The sequence below is a fragment of the Schistocerca cancellata genome, chromosome 2 (assembly GCF_023864275.1).
Source record: "Schistocerca cancellata isolate TAMUIC-IGC-003103 chromosome 2, iqSchCanc2.1, whole genome shotgun sequence".
In the NCBI taxonomy this organism is placed as follows: domain Eukaryota; kingdom Metazoa; phylum Arthropoda; class Insecta; order Orthoptera; family Acrididae; genus Schistocerca; species Schistocerca cancellata.
In genome coordinates, this window is record NC_064627.1 from 927,032,754 (window position 1) to 927,039,719 (window position 6,966).

The 6,966-nt window shown below is 39.9% G+C and overlaps 1 protein-coding gene across 4 annotated transcripts in view; it reads right to left on the bottom strand.

Moving 5' to 3' along the window:
* LOC126162874 (monocyte to macrophage differentiation factor 2) overlaps positions 1-5,580 on the bottom strand; it is a 172,337-nt gene extending 166,757 nt beyond the window's left edge. Inside the window, exon 1 of one of the 4 annotated variants that reach the window (XM_049919660.1) lies at positions 5,368-5,580. The gene's annotated coding sequence lies outside the window, so the exon portion shown is untranslated. Of the gene's footprint in view, positions 1-4,960; positions 5,146-5,239; positions 5,261-5,367 lie in introns of those variants that run through there. The other 3 variants (XM_049919658.1, XM_049919661.1, XM_049919659.1) reach the window with 3 other exon arrangements.
* Between the last annotated feature and the right edge of the window lie 1,386 nt (positions 5,581-6,966).

The following is a 6,966-nucleotide window of genomic DNA, read 5'->3' on the forward strand; positions in this document are numbered from 1 at the left end:
ATGGAAAAACTAGTAGAAGCCGACCTCGGGGAAGATCAGTTTGGATTCCGTAAAAATACTGGAACACGTGAGGCAATACTGACCTTACGACTTATCTTAGAAGAAAGATTAAGGAAAGGCAAACCTACGTTCCTAGCATTTGTAGACTTAGAGAAAGCTTTTGACAATGTTGACTGGAATACTCTCGTTCAAATTCTAAAGGTGGCAGGGGTAAAATACAGGGAGCGAAAGGCTATTTACAATTTGTATAGAAACCAGATGGCAGTTATAAGAATCGAGAGGCATGAAAGAGAAGCAGTGGTTGGGAAGGGAGTAAGACAGGGTTGTAGCCTCTCCCCAATGCTATTCAATCTGTATATTGAGCAAGCAGTAAAGGAAACAAAAGAAAAATTCGGAGTAGGTATTAAAATCCATGGAGAAGAAATAAAAACGTTGAGGTTCGCCGATGACATTGTAATTCTGTCAGAGACAGCAAAGGACTTGGAAGAGCAGTTGAACGGAATGGATAGTGTCTTGAAGGGAGGATATAAGATGAACATCAACAAAAGCAAAACGAGGATAATGGAATGTAGTCGAATTAAGTCGGGTGATGGTGCTGTGACGCTTAAAGTAGTAAATGAGTTTTGTTATTTTGGGAAGCAAAATAACTCAATATGGTCGAAGTAGAGAGGATATAAAATGTAGACTGGCAATGGCAAGGAAAGCGTTTCTGAAGAAGAGTAATTTTTTAACATTGAGTATAGATTTAAGTGTCAGGAAGTCATTTCTGAAAGTATTTGTATGGAGTGTAGCCATGTATGGAAGTGAAACATGGACAATAAATAGTTTGGACAAGAAGAGAATAGAAGCTTTCGAAATGTGGTGCTACAGAAGAATGCTGAAGATTAGATGAGTAGATCACATAACTAATGAGGAAGTATTGAATAGGATTGGGGAGAAGAGAAGTTTATGGCACAACTTGACCAGAAGAAGGGATCGGTTGGTAGGACATGTTCTGAGGCATCAAGGGATCACCAATTTAGTATTGGAGGGCAGCGTGGAGGGTAAAAATCGTAGGGGGAGACCAAGAGATGAATATACTAAGCAGATTCAGAAAGATGTAGGTTGCAGTAGGTACTGGGAGATGAAGAAGCTTGCACAGGATAGAGTAGCATGGAGAGCTGCATCAAACCAGTCTCAGGGCTGAAGACCACAACAACAACAACAACAACAACAACACTACCTCCTGCCAAAATATGGAAAGCAAAGAGCTTGCAGTAGAAGAGAGGTGTTTCACAATACCAAAGACGAACAAGTGCTCATAGCTCTAAACATACATATTGTTTATTAGACATTTTTTCCTTGTTTAAGGAACCTATCCTCGAAGTCTGTAAAGGAATTTAGTTACACCCCGTATATTTTCTCTCTCAAAGGAAAAGTAATTGTGTGTGAGTAAGTAACTGATTAGATGCATAAGGAATATGGTTGTGGGTTTGGGTTGTAAAAATCTTCTGCTAATTGTCTAACTCTTATACTTAAAAGCTCTTGCATAGTGAACCTATCTCAGAAGTCCAACATAATCTCCAATCCCCATGCAAATCCTTAGGTTCATTCCAGAATCTTTCCCCTAACTCCATCTCCCTTCTCACCCCAATGATACCCACACACCCACCTTCATCATTCTAACCAAACTCTGTAAACCAAACATTTCTGGATGCCCAATTGTAGCTGGTTACTGTGCTTCCACTGAAAACAATTTCCACTCTTATCCACCAATGCCTCCAACCGATTGCTCTTAGCTACCCTCTCATATCAAAGATACAAACCACTTCCTTCACCACTCTCAACCACTTTCACCCCATTACCACCTGCATCCCCACTCGTAACTGTTGATGCCATCACCCAATATATGAACGTACCGCATACCCATTGCTTTGCTACTATCGAACACTACCTCTTCCGATGTCCTTAAGTTTCCTAATCCACAACTTCATCCATTATACATCTAATCAATTATGTCCTCACAAACATCTACTTTTCATTTAAGGAGCAGATATATAAATAAACCCACAACATAGTCATGGGTGCCCACATGGCATCCTCATAAGCAAATCTGTTCATATATCTTACAGAGGAAACATTCCAAGCCTCCCAAAACACCACACCCCCCATCTGGCACAGGTTCATAGAAGATATCTTTATGATAGGGAGCCAGGGCCAAGGGCAAGAAACCCTATCCTCATTCTTCCACAGTCTCAACACCTTCTCTGTGATCCACATCACTTGGTACTCCACAGCCCAACATGCCACCTTCCTGGATGTTGACCTCCACTTCTATGATGATTCCATGAATGCCTCTGGGCATATCAAGCTGATTAACCACCAACACTAACAGCATTTTGACAGTTGTCATCCCTTCCACATTAAAAATCACTCCCATACAGCCTGTCTACCCACGGACAGTGTATCTGCGGTGACAAGAATTCCCTTGTCCAGTATGCAGAAGCAACTGAACCCCGTTCTTTGGAAGGACTTTGATTAACCATCTGCATGCTCAGATATGAGGGATACCACTCCTAAAGTGATATTCTACTGCCCACCCAATCTAAACAAGATTCTGGTCCAAATCTATCCCATTCTCACTCCCAAACCCTTGCCACAGGGTTCATATCACTGTGGTAGACCCAGGCTACCTGATTCACTCACCTGGCACATCCCATTTTAGTTCTGTGATACGCTTATACTATACCATCAGTGGCAGGGTCACCAGTAAAAGCACCTGCATAGCATTTTGTGTGTGCTTGACCACCAACCAGCTACCCATCAGAGTGAATAGCCACCACCTAACTGTTAGCAAAAACAGAGTTGACTACCCAGTGACAGAAAACACTGCTAAGCACAATACACTTGAGTTCGATCGGTACTTTACAACCCATATCAACTGGGTCCTTCCCCAGCAGCAGCTTTTCACGGGAGTTATCCTAGCGCTACATTCTTCACTACCGTCATCCTCCTGGCCCTCAATCTCCACTAAACCACTGCACCCACATCCTCTAAGCAACAGGGTCCCCTTGTTTTGTTCTGGCTCCCTCTCCATGCACCACCCGAACTAATTGGTTCCTGTGCTCATACATATGCTGCCCCTCCCTCTCACATTCCTATCCCACATGTCTGCTGCCTCAGTGCGAGCTGCCAGCTACCTTCCCTAACCTCCCTCTGCCGAGAAGGTGGTAATGTTTTCATAATATTTTGTCTCACAATGATGGCACAACATGTATTCTGTGAGTAGTCATTTTTATTCCAAAATTGCTCATATTCTGGTAGATATTTCCTGAGCTCTGTTTCCTTGTTTAAGATGATGTACCATATATGTCAATGTAAAAGGATGCCTGTATGAACAAATAATAATGCTAATTCCATACTGATGACACTAGGTGGCTCTGCATCTTCAATTTTGGACATGTAGCATTTTTTGCTAGGAATACAACCTGACTGCAATCTCTAAAGGAAACAAATTTGCTGTCAGCACTGATTTGCAGGCAGCAATAGAACTCAGAGTTTAAATTCAAATTTGCAGTTTAGAAAGAGTACAGGGTCTATAAGGCAAGAATCACCTATCTTGCTCCAACAAGGGGTCCAATATTCAGGAACACACATTTTTAAAAACTGCCAGTAACCATTAAAAACTTGGTTTCAGATAAAGCACGGTTTAAACAGAGTTTGAAAAACTTTTTGATACACAACTCCTTCTACTCTATAAATGAATATCTTAACAGAGACTGTTAAGCCAGCTTAAGTAAAAATGTCTGATTTCAGTTTTGACAGCACTTGGTCACAACAGTCAAGATTAGGTATTTTGTGTATGATAAATGTATTAATAGTGCATAGCAATGTTTCATTCTGACAGCACATTAATTCTGTAAATATTAGCTGTTCCAGTTTACCACGTTGTATTCATCTATTTCGACAATCTCCAGACAAATGATCAGGGTAGCAAGTATTATATTCAAATGTTTTATGTTATACTTTCCGACATGTTTCACACCCACGGGAATCATCTCATTTTTTGGGTCTATGAAACGGAAACTGAATCTAATCTAATCAACACAAAAATGGACTGCTGTAATGTGTGAAACAAGTCAAGACTAGTTGTCAGAGTATCTAAAACATGCTCTATGACAAATATAGATATTCTAAGGCACCCGGCACTGTGAAAAAGTCCAAAATATCTGTTGACAGATAATTTAATAAAACTATGCAAAATATAACTATGTATAACTGGTTGCAATCTTTACAGCCAGTACACCAGACAAGTTTGACAAGGATAATAAGGAAATTGCCAGTGGTCTTATTTAAAGAACCATACTGTGATTTGTCATCATTCCAAAAATTAAAGATGTCAGATTCTTTCCACGTGGCAAATGCTGCACATCCTGATGTATCGATTTGGCCACATTTTACCCACATGAAAAAGGGCCGAGTGCACATTCATGTCGTATGTTAAATGTCGAAGAAAACGTAATCCAGGAGGAGGCCATGGTAATCATACCCCAGGTTGGTTCAGGCAGTGTCAGGTACATGGTAATGCTGTTCAGGGGAAGACCTGTTCCTGGGAAGACCACAACTCGCAACACTGTTGCCAGATTACAACAAGTAAAACCAAAACACATGGGGTATCTACTGTTAGCAAGTACCAACAAAAACACACTGGCAGTCAAATTAATCAAAGTGATGAAACTCCAGCCAAACACAATGTAAGTAAAAGTTTCTCAAAATTATTTGATAATTTCTCTTCATTGCGCGCTTATCTCTCTACGTTATTTCTGCGTTAGTTTAAATTTATTTTTATGAAATAATAACTAACAATTCAAAAACTATAAGGTGGATACTGGTAAGTAATCAAAGTATTCAACAACATTCATTTTTATTATACTTCATTAACGCTGCTTAAAGGTGTTACATTCGCTCAGGTCATACTTACAAACTACAGTGTTGGGTAAACGTAAGCCTCCGCGGCCGTTGTCACAGTCAATAAAATTCCTCTGGGTTTGGGACCGCGTTCCTAAACCCAGACGACTTTTATTGACTGAAACTATGGTGTTCTTTAATTCACATTTGTCACTTTCAGACATCTGCTTGGAAATGTCAAGCTTTTCTTATCATTCCTCGTACATCATATTACAGCGCTGAACCAGTTACCTCGTATTCGGCAAACTTTAAGTATGATATTTCATTATATATACTGAATTTTTGCGCTTACATATGAAGCCCTGCAACAATGTATACATCTAAAAATGTAGTAACACCTGCGTGAAACAAGTAATGAAACACTGTGATCATGACTTACTTTCCTGCGATAAGTTGTTTTGCATAGAAAACATAACATACCTTCTAAGTTATCGGAGCATATTTCTATCAACAGCAAGCTTCATGAGCTGGCAATACTTGGACGATAAAAAAATAACAACAAAACTACCCCCATCCTACATATGTCAGCAGACGACGTACGCCTGCGGCAATCCAAAGTACAGCAATCTGTTTAAGTAATTATCCTTCAGTTCAAAGATCCTCTCAAAATAGAAAAACAAATACCCGCTCTAACATCAATTCTGTTACACATATCTGCCATTTTACTGTAATTATCTTTCTCGACAAAATTTTGGAACTATATAATATGGCAGGCAATGTGGGCCACATAGCCGGTATTGCAGTGTAGTTAAGTTTGCTTTGTTGTTTGTTATAAGGGGAAGAAAACGAGGTAGATGAAGAATTAGTGGGAAAAATTCCAAAACTGTAACTTGATGAAATAGTTGATATAAAGTCAAATTAACGAAGAGGTGAAGAACAGATGTTGTATGAGGAAAAACTACCAGAACATATTACTTCTTACAAGGGAACCTCCCCATCGCACTCCCCTCAGATTTAGTTATAAGTTGACACAGTGGATAGGCCTTGAAAAACTGAACACAGATCAATCGAGAAAACAGGAAGAAGTTGTGTGGAACTGTGATGAGTACTTAAGCAGTACTGGGTGTTATGAATAGTTCATCGGTTTAAAAATACTAGGCGGAAGTTAAAGCTGACCCTCTTTCAGGACGCCCTTCGACATCTACCGTCGACGCTCATGTCAGGAACATCAACGAAATTGTGCTTGCCAGTCGAAGACTGACTGTCCAAGAGATTTCAGAAGAATGTAACATTTCAGTTATATCATGTCATGAAATCGTGGCACGATGCATCGTGTTGTCGCCAAGTTCGTCCCAAAGCTCATGCGTCAAGAGCAGAGCGACCTTCGCCTCACAATCTGTGCAGAGCTTTTAACGAAATCACCATGCTGCCTCATCCTCTGTAGTCTCCAGGCCTGGCCCCTCCGGACATTTTTATTTTGAAAGTTGAAAACCCCCTTGAAAGGACGAAGATTTGCAACGATAGACGAGATAAAAATAATCGCAGACGACGCTTCGCGTGATCCAGCAAGAGGTGTACCAAGACTGCTTCTGTAAGTGGAAACGGCCTTGGTAGCGGTGTGTCTCTTGTGGAGGAGGTATTCCGAAGGAGACCATGCACAATAAGTAAAAGGTAATGATAGAAAAATTTTGTGGACAGAATTCCGGAATTTTTTGAACAGACCATTTGATTAAAACTAAAGATGACATATGTAATGATAAAAAAGCCCAGAAAATGAAGGTACCATATTTGTATGATTGTAACAGAAGTATGAAATACTTTCAACAAATTAAAACATGAACTGCGATGTTGCACTGGTGATATTCTATAAAATGTCACGACAGAAAGTTGAAGAATATAGGCTAGTCTAAGTGATACCATCAATTTTTCAGCAATATTCACAAAAAATCAAAACATTCGTTTGTACAAACACTTCACAAGGGTGATGAACAAGACGTACGAAACTTCCTGCATAATTTGGTATATCTCTGTCAAGCTTTTCTTGAGCTTCACGCAAAATGTAATGCAGATGCGTTGTTC